The sequence below is a fragment of the Lissotriton helveticus genome, chromosome 5_1 (genome assembly GCF_964261635.1).
Source record: "Lissotriton helveticus chromosome 5_1, aLisHel1.1, whole genome shotgun sequence".
NCBI lineage: Eukaryota > Metazoa > Chordata > Amphibia > Caudata > Salamandridae > Lissotriton > Lissotriton helveticus.
In genome coordinates this window covers 881040384-881054859 of record NC_136065.1, presented here as the reverse complement: position 1 = coordinate 881054859, position 14476 = coordinate 881040384, and positions in this window count along the sequence as shown.

Below are 14476 nucleotides of genomic sequence, written 5' to 3'. Positions count from 1 at the left end.
GTCAATTAGGTTTCTTGATATGTGCCTCTAGAGTTTCATAGCCAGCATGGGGCATATTTAGAAGGACTTTGAGCCACTTTCACATTATTTTTCCCATGTTAAAGGTGACGCTAAAGGGATGAAAGGGCCTTGTAAATACACTCTCATGTTTGAGCCATTTTCATGTTATTTTCCCTATGTTAAAAGTGACGCAAAAGTGTTGCAAGGGCCTTGTAAAATATGCCCTCATGTGTGTTAGGGCATTTTAAGTCACTTCACCATGAATCTGGGTGAATAATTTGCTTACTTGATGTGTTTAAGAACGTTTCTTGAAATCATTTAGGTTTCTTGATATGTACTGCTAGAGTTTCATAGCCTGCTTGGGGCATATTTACAAGGCCTTTGAGTCACTTTCACGTCATTTTCCCCATGTTAATAGTGACGCAAAAGTGGTGCAAGGGCCTAGTAAATACGCCCCCATGTCTGTTAGGGCATTTTAAGTCACTTCACCATGAATCTGGGTGAATAATTTGGTTACTTGATGTGTTTAAGAACGTTTCTTGAAATCATTTAGGTTACTTGATATGTACTGATAGAGTTTCATAGTCAGCATGGGCCATATTTACAAGGCCTTTGAGCCACGTTCACGTTATTTTCCCCACGTTAAAAGTGACTTTAAAGGTGGTGCAAGGTCCTTGTAAATACGCCCTCATGAGTGCTTTGCAAATTTAAGTCATTTCCCCGTGGTGCAAGGTCCTTGTAAATACGCACCCATGTGTGCTTGGCAAATTTAAGTACTGACAGGGTGTGCTTGTACATAGGAGCTGTGTTGTGTTTTCAAATTATGACCACAAAATCGTTTTTTTTAAAAAAAATGTTTTTTACATTTATGAGAAGGTCAAAATGGTGTCTGCTTCTTTAAATAAATATTTCACTTTCCACCATGAATATGGGAGAATAATTTCCTTGTTTGCCGGTTTAAAAACACGTTTCTTGAAGTCATTAAGGTTTCACAATATGTTCTGCAGGAGTTTCATAGTCAACATGGGGGCAAATTTACAAAGCTTATGAGCCACATTCCCTTCGTTTTCCCCACGTTAAAAGTGACTTTAAAGGTGGTGCAAGGTCCTTGTAAATACGCCCTCATGAGTGCTTTGCAAATTTAAGTCATTTCCCCGTGGTGCAAGGTCCTTGTAAATACGCCCCCATGTGTGCTTGGCAAATTTAAGTACTGACAGGGTGTGTTTGTACATAGGAGCTGTGGTGTGTTTTCAAATTATGATCAGAAAATCGTTTTTTTAAAAAAAGAAATCCTTTTTACATTTATGAGAAGGACAAAAAGGTGTCTGCTTCTTTAAATTAATATTTCACTTCCCACCATGAATATGGGAAAATAATTTGCTTGTTTGTCGGTTTAAAAACTCGTTTCTTGAAGTCATTTAGGTTTCACAATATGTTCTGCAAGAGTTTCATAGTCAACATGGGGGCAAATTTACAAAGCATATGAGCTACATTCACGTCATTTTCCCCATGTTAAAAGTGACTTTAAAGGTGGTGCAAGGTCCTTGTAAATAAGCCCTCATGAGTGCTTGGTAAATTTAAGTCATTTCTCCGTGGTGCAAGGCTCTTGTAAATACGCCCTCATGTGTGCTTGGCAAATTTAAGTACTGACAGGGTGTACTTGTACATAGGAGTTGTGCTGTGTTTTCAAACTATGACATGAAAATGGTTCATAAAGAAAAGGAATGCTTTTTACATTTATGACAATGACAAAAAGGTGTCTGCTTCTTCAAATAAATATATCACTTCTCACCATCAATCTGGGAGAATAATTTGCTTGTTTGTCGGTTAAAAAATCGTTACTTTAAGACATTTAGGTTTCACAATATGTACTGCTAGAGTTTCATAGTCACTATGATGATAATGATATACATTTAGAACTGTGTAGGAGGCATGGAGAAACTGAGGCTTCTGTAAGTGTCAAGGGAGGTGAGTAATGTACATTGCTCTGTTGCATACAGTCCTCATCTTCTGCGTACTCTTGGATATGCTAGACTACATCTGCACAATGAGATACCTAAGCTGAGGAAATACAGGCGATGTGATTGTGAAATGAGCAAAAATATTTGCACGTTTTTCAATTATATCACCTGTGTTTCCTAACATTACGAATCACATTGTGCAGATGAGGTTTAGGCCTGTCCAGGGAGACAGAGGAGGTCTGGCCTTTGTTCAAGAGTGCAGTGGACATGACTCACTTCGTTGGTAGGCCTGCACATGTATTATCTCCTCTGTACTCTTCAACAAGCCTAAATTTCATCTGCAACCCTGAGTAGGCCTCACCTCAAACAAACCTCTGGATAGGCCACACCTTATCGGCATCCTGAATCAATCATTTAAAATGTTAGGGGCAGATTTATGATGGCCGTGCGCCTCTTTTGCGCCGCCGTTGCGTCACTTTTGTGACGCAGCAGCGGTGCAAAAGATGCACCATGTTGCAAGATAGGCCTCACTTCATCTGCAACAAGATACCGTCAGTTTAAAATGTATACATTTAGGACTGTGTAGGGGGCATGGAGAAGCTGAGGCTTCTGTAAGTGTCAAGGGAGGTGAGTAATGTACATTGCTCTATTGCATACAGTCCTCATCTTCTGCGTACTCTTGGATATGCTAGACTACATCTGCACAATGAGATACCTAAGCAAAGGAAACACAGGTGATGTGATTGTGAAATGAGCAAAAAAATGTGCACGTTTTTCAATTACATCACCTGCGTTTCCTACCATTACGAATCACATTGTGCAGATGAGGTTTAGGCCTGTCCAGGGAGACAGAGGAGGTCTGGCCTTTGTTCAAGAGTGCAGTGGACATGACTCACTTCATTGGTAGGCCTGCACATGTATTATCTCCTCTGTACTCTTCAACAAGCCTAAATTTCATCTGCAACCCTGAGTAGGCCTCACCTCAAACAAACCTCTGGATAGGCCACACCTTATCGGCATCCTGAACCAATCATTTAAAATGTTAGGGGCAGATTTATGATGGCCGTGCGCCTCTTTTGCGCCACGGTTGCGTCACTTTTGTGACGCAGCGGCGGCGCAAAAGATGCGCTATGTTGCGACATATTTACAACTTGATGCATCTAGGCAGATGTGTCACGCTGTAAAGTCCTGCGCCACATGAAACCTGCGTCAGGTTTCATGTGGGCGTTTTGTTGCAGGGTGGGCGTTCACTTGCATGAAAGCCCTGTAAAACTAACACAGTGAAATTTACAAGATTTCACTGAGTCAGCTTTATGGCATTGCTGAATCAAATCCTTACGCCTGTTTGAAACAGGCATAAGGAGTGACGCAGCATGCAATGTGTGGCTTGCCCCTGTGCATTGCAGGAGTCATGTCACGCTTGAGACGTGATTCCTGCAATGCGCCGCTTTTGCGGCACAGATGCGTGACGCATCTGTGCTGTTTTTGCCGCATGGTGCTCCGCATTGTAAATGCGACACACCATGGGTGGCAGAGCAGCGGCGCACGTTAACTGGTGCATCCCTGGGGATGCGCCAGTTAACATAAATCTGCCCCTTTACATTTAAGTATGAGCAGGGTGAGGCTTATCCAAGGTTAAGAAGAGATGAGTCCTGTTCACTGAAAACTTGGACATAGGCCTCACCTCCTCAGCATCGCTGGACATGGCTAAATAATATCTGCAAAATGTTACTCTTGTTAAACAATTTTACTATTACAGTCTCTGAGATTTGTCTCTTACTCTGCAACATCTCATTGTTGTTCTTTTTCTTTAAAGATAACGACAACATCAACCATGAGTGATAATGAGCAATCTGTTGATCTCGATCTTATCATTGAACTTGTCATTGAATCGTCAGTGGAAGTAGATCCCTTGGATGATTTATATCCTGTGGATGATGAAGAATATGATGAGGATGCCGATTTGTCAGAATTGTATGACATAGGGTGGGAAGCTGACCTGCTCGAGCCTATGGAACTGTAAGGACTTTTAAAAATAAATTTAGGTTACTGGAAATGAAAAGTAACCATGTTAACCGTTTTATTTAAAATTAAATACAACTTCAAAAAAAGCTTGTGTGAAGTGTCTTTAACCCCTTCGACGCTCATGACGCCCCTACCTCGTCATGAGGTAGCCTCCTGCTACGCTCATGACGAGCCCAGCTCGTCATGAAACATGCGTTTTTAAAAATCTCAGCACTCGAGCAGAATTCCGCTAGCGCGCATGCGGTTAATAAAATAGTGAAATATGCTAATAAAATTAGTTCAGATTCACATATAAAAGAGCACAGGTCAAATGTAGAAGCATTCCATTTTTTTGCTACTATTTGTGAGTTTTAAATTTGTCAATGCACTAAAAATTATTGTATGTAGAATTGACAACTAGTGTGTTAATTTTTTGACGACTGTTATTGATTTACTGTTTGGTAATAGTGGTTAATAACATTTTTTTATTATATTTTACCACAGATTCAACTGCAGATCATTTCAAAATTAAAACATGCCTTCGAGGCAAAGGAGGAGAAAGGCTACAAAACGTCAAACACAGCAGCTTACTACATGCTTGCAGCAGTCCTCTACAATAAAAACTCGTCAAGTCACCAAAAGAGCTCCGGGTAAGACAACGAAATCTTTCCTAAGAAACATTTCCAGAAAAAAAAGTATCACTACAGAACATGTTTTAGTCCAGAAGAAGAGAGTCAATTTAAACAGGAAGGAAAGGCCCCTTAATAAAGTTAGTGGTAGAGCAGGAGAAAACTCTGTGAGTGCCGGTAGAAGGCACAATCAATTTAGGGACATTCGTACGTGAATGTTCAGCGAACAGGATAATTGTAAATTTGATGAAAAATGTAAAGAAAGGTCAACAGAAACTGGCTTTTTATAAGAAAAAGAAAAATGTTGAGAAAATTATTGATCAGGCTTTGGAAATGAAGCGAAAGTTATTTATTTTGGTAATCAATAGAATTAGGAAACTAAACAAGGCAATTTATGAATTCAAAACAAATAGTAGATGTAAGAGAATAGTTAATCGTACAAATTTTTGTGAAGTATTTTCAGGAGAATGGATGCATAGTTCAAGTTGTGAGGCATTTTTCAATGAGGAGAGTTACTTCCAGGACAATGATTTGGTGCATGCAGTTGACACCAGTGGTCGAGCATATGAGGTGAAAGACAGTTGTCCAGTTGAAAAAGAAAAACTTGTGTCAACAGAGGCAGAAGAGGTGTTAGGTGATGAAGTTTTAGGGAGACGTCCTAAGGGTCCAGTGTACACCTGGAAGTGCAGTAGTATTTGCAGTGTGCGACAGGATTCCATCAATTTGCTTTGTGATTTTGTACGGACATTTAATAAGAAAAGTTTAAAACAGAAAATGAAGTTGTTGCAGGAATTAGATCCATGCAGAGTGAGAGAAGTGACAGGTTTACATGGTCGTTCACTGGCTTGTCTTTCCAGGAGAGTATGCCAGAGTGTTTTTCATCATTTCAGGATGCTAGCAGTCCATCATAATAAAGTGAGGAAATTAGTGAGAATGTTGTATTTTGCTAAGAGTCCAGCAATTAAGCTTAAACAATTAAGCAGTGCTCTTTTGCATGGTTCTGAAGTAGATGTGAAAAATATTTGTGAAGAAATTGAGTTTTGTTACTTTGCAAGTAAAGAGGAGAATGTTGAAACTGACCCAGAAGAAGAAGGTAATGTGGAAGAGAGTGTACAGGTTTCCAGTACAGATAATTTTCAGAAGGAAATTGCCACGTTTCAGGGGAAATCAAGTGAGAGGCCTAATTTCACTTGTGTGTGTTGTCGACGCACTTATTATAAGAATCAGACTCAGTTAGTGGATTTATATGCAAAAAGTGAAAGGGAAAATAATAGTGAATGGAAGGATTTCGCAACATACTTGATGGTAGAAAATTGTTTTGATTCGGGATCGGATCAACGTGTGTGTACTTATTGTTGTAACAAATTAAATCAAAACCGGATGCCTGCTACAGCGGTTCATAATAATCTGGAATTGGTTCACATTCCTTCTGAATTGAAGGATTTAAATACTTATGAATCTATTTTGATTAAAGGGAAGAGTTATTTATTTGCCTCTAGATTTGAAGAAAAACATTAATACAATTGGAGTAGAGAAAGTGGAAGAGGAACCTCTGGTTATCTTAGTTAATGGGGTTCCGACAAAGAGTAAGAAAATCTGGCAAGATTTAGTGGATGTTAGGAAAGTCAAAAAGGCAACATTGTATTTGATGAAAAACAATGAGTACGGAGGGTGGCCAAGATGGCGACGGAGTAGGACGTGCTTCTTGTCCCCTCCGGCGCCGGGCCTTCAATAGCCTTGTCCAGCGTTGACCCCAGGAGCTCCTCTGGGCTTAAAGTCGCTCCGGAGCCTACTGTGAGCGGTGGCTGGCAGCGGAGTGAGTTCTGACGCTCCTAGTACCCGAGGTCGTGGGTATGGAGCTGCCGGCGATCCTCGCGCCCTGTGAGGCGCTGAATGCTGGAGCGCCGGACGGAGCAGCAGGGAACTCTAGAGGCACTCGGCGAACGGTGGTGGTCGGTGCTGCCTCATCTTTGCCGCGGAACGCTCCGGGGGTCAGGCGGCAGCGAGAACGGACCCGGTTGGAGCCGTGGCCTTGAGCCCCGGGAGGGGGCGGAGCCTATCACCCGCGGACGGCGGGCCCTGCGGCGCGGCAGGCGGCCTAACTGAGGCCGGGGACTGAGGCCTGGTCCGCGAATCGGTCTGCGCTACGCCTGGGGGCCGTTCCTCCGCGCTGCAGCCTGGGCGGTGCACGGCAGCTGGGGCGACTGGGCCCTTCAGTGGAGAGCAGAAGCGGTCACGGGGTGGCACGCTAGGGGGCCTCAGCTTGGCCCTGAGTGTGCATGATCGGCTTGGCACGGCTACTGGCGGCTGAGAGGAGACACAGGGCAGTGTGAGCGCTCGTCCCTTGGCGGGGGAGCCCTGCTACAGGACAGCGACGAAGCAGGCTGCAGGTACGCAGATTGACTGGGGATCCAGTGAAGTAACGCGGTGCCCGGCTGATGAGGCTTTGGGGGCCTCTGAAGGTCCCCTGGAGATGATTGTGCCCAGAAGGCGGCTTTCCCTTGCCCGGACCTAGCGGCGGACCTGTGCCCTGTGGAGGGAGCGCTTCGATTGACTCACGCGCCAGGGAGGCCTGGCTGGTATTGAGACCCTTGGCAGGCCTGCTGCTCACACGCCGCCATGCGCCTGCCTGCCCGGGGTGTACTTTCTGTGTGCTGGGGCCTCGAGGTCTACAGGCTAGAGACGCCGGACTAACTTTGACATTGGGGCGCAGGGGGGACGGCTGGATATTGTTGGGCGGTGCCTCCGCCTGGTTATTGCAGCAGGCTCTGGTGGTCTCTGCTCCCCTGTGCACCGCTCTTTTGACCTGACACCGGTGGTGGGCTGCAACAGCGATGGCCGCCTCCCTACGCAAGGGGAAGCCTGGTAAAGATGGGTCAGCTAAGGGCTCTCAGGCCCGGGACTCCCCCGGTCCTTGCGCATCTCCGGGGCGGTCTGATGATGAGGCCCCGGCTACTAAGGCCTTCATGAAGGAACTCTTCGCCTCCATCAAAGATGATATTGCCGAGCTCCGAACCCAGCTAACTTCGGATCTCCGCGAGGTGCGGAGGGATGTCGACGGTCTTGGGGAGAGAGTGGCCACTCTGGAAGACCATGACCTCAGCGTGGCCAATGATGTCCACCTGCTACAACAGGACGTGCTCCGGCTCATGGAACAGAACATAGATCTGCAGGCCCACGCTGAGGATCTGGAGAATCGTTCCCGCCGAAATAACATCCGCATTCGAGCGGTCCCTTGGGAAGGCGAAGCGGGAGATCTCAGAGAATATGTGCATGCGCTCTTTCTTCAGATTTTGGATGAGGAAGATGTGCAGGACATCAGAATGGATAGAGTCCATAGAGTGGGGCTGCCCAGGCGGAATGGGGGACCTCCCCCTGACATACTTGTGTGTGTGCACGATTTCCAACTCAAGGAACGAATCCTCAGGCAGGCGCGGGACATTCCCTCCCTGCAATTCCGAGACCATCGTCCTCAGCTTTATCAGGACCTGGCTGCTACCACGCTCCAGAAGAGGCGCGAGTTTCGGCCGGTCACTGCTTATTTGAGAGAGCACAACATCTCCTACTCGTGGGGCCATCCCTTCCGCATAGTCTTCCGTTGGCAGAATAGACTGGCGCAGATTCGATCTCTCCGAGAAGCGAAGGCACTCCTGGGGATTGAGGAGGAGACGCCGACGCAGGCCCGTCGCAGTCCTTCACCACGGAGACGACACCGTTCCTCGTCTTGGCACAGAATGGGACCGGAGGCGAGCCGCAGGAGGCCTGACCACACGGCTAACCTGCAGGAGCGTGGAAATGCAGTGGCGTCAGTGGCCTCTGCCATGCTGGCGTCGACGCAGCAGAGCTCCGGGCGGCCTGATCTTCGGACAGCTCACCTTGGTGCCGGAGGGGCACGCACATTCAGGTACTGGGGTTATGTATGTACTTTTCGAGAAGACACTCCGCCCTTTGGCCTTGGGAGATCCGATGTTGGGTCCCCATCCACACCCCCAGGGGGGTTCCAGTGACTTGAGTTTTTTCTTCTTCTTCTTGTTCCTTTTGTTGTGGGGTGTGTTGGGGGGTGGGGGGCGTGAGGGGAGGGGGTCGGGGAAGGTCCATGGTGGTGACAAGGGTGCTAGGGGGTGTGTATGGCAGAGATGCACGTTTGAAATACGGAGGATTGGGGCAGTGGGGGGTGTACACACGGTTCAAGATGACTTGCGGTCCGGTTAAAGGAGTAAGGTGGGGTGGGCGGGTAACACATCGGCATTACAGGTGGCGGGTGAGTTTAGGCCTCTGAGAGGGGGGACTCATGGGCTGGCATTGGCAGGGGTCGGGGTGATGTTCTGTGATGCCTGTTAGTATAGGGACCTGGAATGTTAAAGGGCTTAACTCGCCGCAAAAACGACAGAAAGTATGGAAAAATGTGACTGACCATCAGCTGGATGTGGTGGGTCTCCAGGAGACGCACCTAGCGCGCAAAGACGAGCTACGCCTCAGACATAAGGCTTACCCTCTTATTTACAGGTCTTCTGCTACTACGAAACACAGAGGGGTGGCCATCCTCTTCCGCGCCGCGCTGCACTTCCAACCTGTAGAGGTGCGCAGTGACAAGGATGGCCGTTGGTTGATGGTGAAAGGGGTTGTTCGGGAGCGAATGTGTACCTTTGTAGTGGTTTATCTCCCTAATGCTGGCCAAAATAAGTTCCTACAGGACTTGCTGCAGAAGGTGGGGGATTTCACTGATGGGCACTTGTTCCTCATGGGGGATTTTAATTTGGTGTGGGATGAGGTTGTGGATAGCTCTAGGTCTCACAGGGCTGATACAGGAGTGTTTTCGGGTGCAACACAGCAGATGGTTGGTGAATTGGGGCTGATTGATGGATGGCGATTTTGTCACCCTACTTCCCGAGATTACACATTCTTTTCCCATGTACACCACTCCTACTCCCGATTAGATTATATTTTCCTCAGTCAGGCCCTTCGGGGAGATGTCCTAGATTCCACCATTCTCCCGCTTTCAGTCTTCGACCACAGTTTGCTGGTTCTCACCCTTCGCTGGACACTGTCCGGTAACGGACACCGGAAATGGTACTTCCCAGCCTCGGTGGTCAGGGATGACGCATCGAATAAGTCACTACGGGAGGCCATTAGGGAGTTTTTTGATCTCAACCCCACAACGGATACATCGGTAGCTAATACTTGGGACGCCTTTAAGGCGTCAGTCAGGGGTACGTGTATAGGCCTTAACGCCACTCTTAACAGGTTGAGGCGGAAAGACCGGGAGGACCTGGAGGCCGAGTTGGCCAACCTCGAACAAGAGCACAAGCTCCGTCCGTCGAGGGTGACCCTACGCCAGCTTACGGCGGTCTGAGGGAAACTGAGAGCTCACTACAATAACAGGGCTGAACTCACGATGTTGAGGCTGGGGCGACAATCTTATTCCTCTGGGAATAAGGTGGGTAGACACCTAGCGCGTCAACTGCGTGACAGGAGGGAGCGCGAATATGTCGGCGGGATTAAGGATGACGCGGGCGTGCTACAGCATAGGGACGAATTGAAGGCGAGCATTTTTGGCCGCTTTTATGCGAACCTCTACGCAGGGGACGGCCTCGATGCAGAAGCACAAAGGGAGTATTTGCGGCGCCTACCGCTCCCCCAGATATCAAAGGAGTGGAATGATCTGCTGGAGGCCCCGGTCACCAGGGAAGAGGTGCTTGAGGTCATCAAAAATCTTAAACTGCACAAAGCACCTGGGCCAGGTGGCTATACGGCCGTCTTCTACAAGACATACGCCACTGAACTTTGCGACTTCCTAGTGTCCCTCTTTATTGATATGGCCACCTCTGGTGCCGCGGCCGGAACTTTGGCGGAGGCGGTCATTACGATCCTGCCGAAGCCGGGGAAGGATCCTGCCCAGTGCGCTTCCTTCCGCCCAATAGCGCTACTTAACATAGACGCTAAGCTGTATTCAGCAATCCTGGCACGCAGGTTACAAGATCTGATGCCGGCAATTATTCATCCTGACCAGTCCGGGTTTATCAAGGGGCGCCAGACTCACGATAATACGCAGAGGGTGGTACACCTCATTGAAAAGGCAGATAGGTTCCGCATCCCAGCGGTCCTAGTTGGGTTAGATGCCGAAAAGGCCTTCGATCATGTGGACTGGGGCTTCCTATTCAACACAATGTCGGCTTATGGCTTTTCGGATAAATTTATTACTATGGTGAGGGCCAATTTTTGCAATCCCAGGTCCCGGGTGACAGTGAATGGACACTTCTCGGCGTTCTTTCCACACTCCAGGGGTACCAGGCAGGGTTGCCCTCTTTCGCCTCTCCTGTTCGCGTTGAGCATTGAACCCTTAGCATTGGCGGTACGTGAGAGCGAGGGGATCCGGGGCATCCCTTTCACGGGAGAACAACATAAAATCACGCTCTTCGCGGACGACGTTCTGCTCTCGGTGGCGGACCCGGAACACTCATTGCCCTGCATCAGGGAGGCCTTATTGCAATTTGAAGCGGTGGCCGGTTTCAAGGTCAACTATAGTAAGTCGTATATCCTGAATCTCACCCTGTCGCAGGCGGAGGTGGAGCGGGTGCGTCCCTTGACGCCCTTAGCATGGGCCACCAGTTCGATAGTTTACTTGGGGGTCCATTTGACTTCGACGGTGGGCGGATTGTTCTCGGCCAACTTCCCCCCTCTATTAGCGACAAAACGAGCTGAACTGGACAGGTGGAAACCTAAATTTCTGTCCTGGTTGGGCAGGATCCACTCTGTAAAGATGGTTCTCCTTCCCAAATATCTATATTTATTCCAGGCGCTGCCCATCCCACTGGATAGCGATTTCTTTCGACGCCTCAGGACTCAGATATTGCGATTTATATGGCAGGGGGGGCGGGCTCGTCTTCCCTTTACGGTCTTGCGTCGACCAAAGTCTGAGGGAGGAGTCGGACTCCCGGACCTGCAGCTCTATTATAAAGCGGCACAACTGAGGGTGTTAGTGGAGTGGTCGCAGCAAACGTGGGAGAAGCACTGGCTTCACATGGACCGGAGCGTGTCGGGTAGATCAGTCTGGGACCTGGCGTGGAAACCAAAGAAAGACCGCCCTCTTAACGCTTACATTAGCACCCCGACGGGGACGACGTTGAAAGTCGGACTCCCGGACCTGCAGCTCTATTATAAAGCGGCACAACTGAGGGTGTTAGTGGAGTGGTCGCAGCAAACGTGGGAGAAGCACTGGCTTCACATGGACCGGAGCGTGTCGGGTAGATCAGTCTGGGACCTGGCGTGGAAACCAAAGAAAGACCGCCCTCTTAACGCTTACATTAGCACCCCGACGGGGACGACGTTGAAAGTCTGGGATTCGCTAGCCTCAGACGAGAGGTGGACTACATTTCCCTCACCCTTCACACCCATACATTTCAACCCAGCCTTCCCGCCAGCGCTCCAAGAGGGTCCCTTTGATGCTTGGAGGGAGGGGGGCTGTAGAGCACTAACCCATCTGTTTCATGGGCAGGACCCTCTCTCCTTTGCTAATTGTACACGGGACTATGGGATCCCCCAGACTGAACGATATCACCACGTGCAATTGCTCCACTGGGCTACGTCGCCTGGAATACGGGAGGCAGCTACAAGACCACTATCATTATTTGAGGCCTTCTTACTGCGGACATCTACCATGAAGGGAACTATCTCCTTCCTGTACCAGCTCTTGCTTCGATCTGCTGTGGCGCCCAGGCCTCGTTACATGGAACAGTGGGAGGAAATGGTGGGGAGAGATATCTCTGATACCGAATGGTCTGCACTGTGGCGGGATCTGACTGCGCTTAATCACTCACTACATCTAAGGGAAGCGCATCTTAAGACACTTATGCTTTGGTATCTCTGCCCGACTCGGCTCCATCGCATATATCCGGCCACGTCCGACAAATGCTGGAGGGGTTGTGGGCTCCTTGGTGACTTCCGCCATATATAGTGGGACTGTCCAGTGATTCGGCCTTATTGGAAGGAAATTCTCTCCCATATCAAGGACATTCTTCGCTATCCTGTCGAAAACTCCATCGCCTCTGTCATGCTGGGCCTGCGGGATCCTGGCCTGGAATACCAGACTCGGGCGGACAAGAAGATCTTGTGGCTCTGCCTAGGAGCTGCCAAGCTCACGTTAGCTTCCGCTTGGAAACAGAAGGGGGCACCAGCAATTTCCCTGTGGCACGCAAGGCTCTGGAAACTTTTAAGTATGGAAAGAATGACGGACATCTTCCTGGGTAACTTCAAGAACTTTCAATTTCAGTGGGGCCCGCTGGTTACCTTTCTCTCTAAAGGGTTGCCATCAGCTGTGTGTCCCGCGTCCTTAAGATCACTACACCTCTTTCAAATCTAGAGTGAATGATGGGATGGCAGTTGGGGCGAATGGAGTCACCGCCATGGGGAGGGAGGGGGTGGACTGGGAGGGGGGGCTTGTTTGTGTTCCTTGATCTTGGGCCCTTGGGATGCATATTGCAGGGCACACTACCCTATGCATTGCTGCACAGGATATTCTACCTACAAGCCAATCAGTGGTCTTAACCTTCACGTCCTCATTGCAGAGTTTAATGGACTGCTGATCTAAGAACTTTGAACTTGATTATGTACTTCTGTTACTACACGGTCTCTAAGCCAGCAATCTTATGTTACACTGTCCTCCTGTGCGAGGGAATGTGTGGCACCTCGGGGGCCCTTGCCTTGTTCTTTCTACTGTTTAAATCAAAATAAAAATTTTACAAAAAAAATAATAATAAGTACTACAAGAATGTATGTGTTGCAGAAGAGGAAGTAAGTGAAGAAGAGGACAGCGATTTGTGTGCTGAACAAATTGAGAAAGTAGAAGCCTCTAAAAATGAAGAAATATATGAACATTATAGTGTTCATCCTTTGCATTCCAAGGAAGTCATGGGGAATGCTGTTGAGTTGTTTCAAATGAAACAAGCCAAAGGGAGTCCCATTAGTGTTTGGGAGGAAAGTTTGGAAGCTCGGTGTTTCCCACAGCTATTTCCAACAGGTCAAGGAGGAAGATATGATGAGCGACCTGATCAAATTCCTGCTTCTGAATACCGGACTTTACGATTGTATGCAGAAGATCCTAGGTTTCGTCAATGCATTCCCTATTTGTTTCATCTACTGTTTGAAAGTGATCTGTCTGGACTGTCATATGCAGTGAACCACATCTTGAAAAGTGGTGTACAGATGGAAAATATCTCGGCAAGGGACTTTATGGATAAAGTCAATGTGCAAGACAGTATTTTGGATTCTCACCTGATTAATCTCATGGCATGTCAGCGTGGTACTAATGAGTACTGGTATCGTCGTCATGGTGATTTAAAATGTATGCAGAGGAACTTAGGAACTCCCACATGGTTCCTCACTCTCAGCTGTGCCGAGTAGGCCTGGGAAGACTTACTTGAATTTCTACGAGAGGCAAATGGAAACATTGAAAATATCGAATTCAAGACACCCGGAGAACTGTGCTCTTTGGATCCAGTGAATGTATGCAGGTACTTCAATCATACATTTGAAGCTATGATGTCTTTCATCATGAACAAGAAAAATCCACCTCTTGGAGAGGTGTTGGATTTCTTCTGGAGAAAGAAGTATCAAGCAAGAGGTGCTCCTCATATACATATGCTGCTATGGATCAAAGATGCACCGAAATTTGGAACAGATCCGGATGACTTAGTGATGAGTTTCATAGAACAGTATTCTACATGTGCTGTTCCAAAGACAAAGGAAGACAAAAGCCTAAGAGAATAAGTTTTATGCTTTCAAAGCCATCGTTGTGGAAAGTACTGTCGTCGTAAATTCAGAAACAAGGACAAGTTCTACACAAAATGTCGTTTCGGCTTTCCACGACCGGTGATTTCTAAAGGA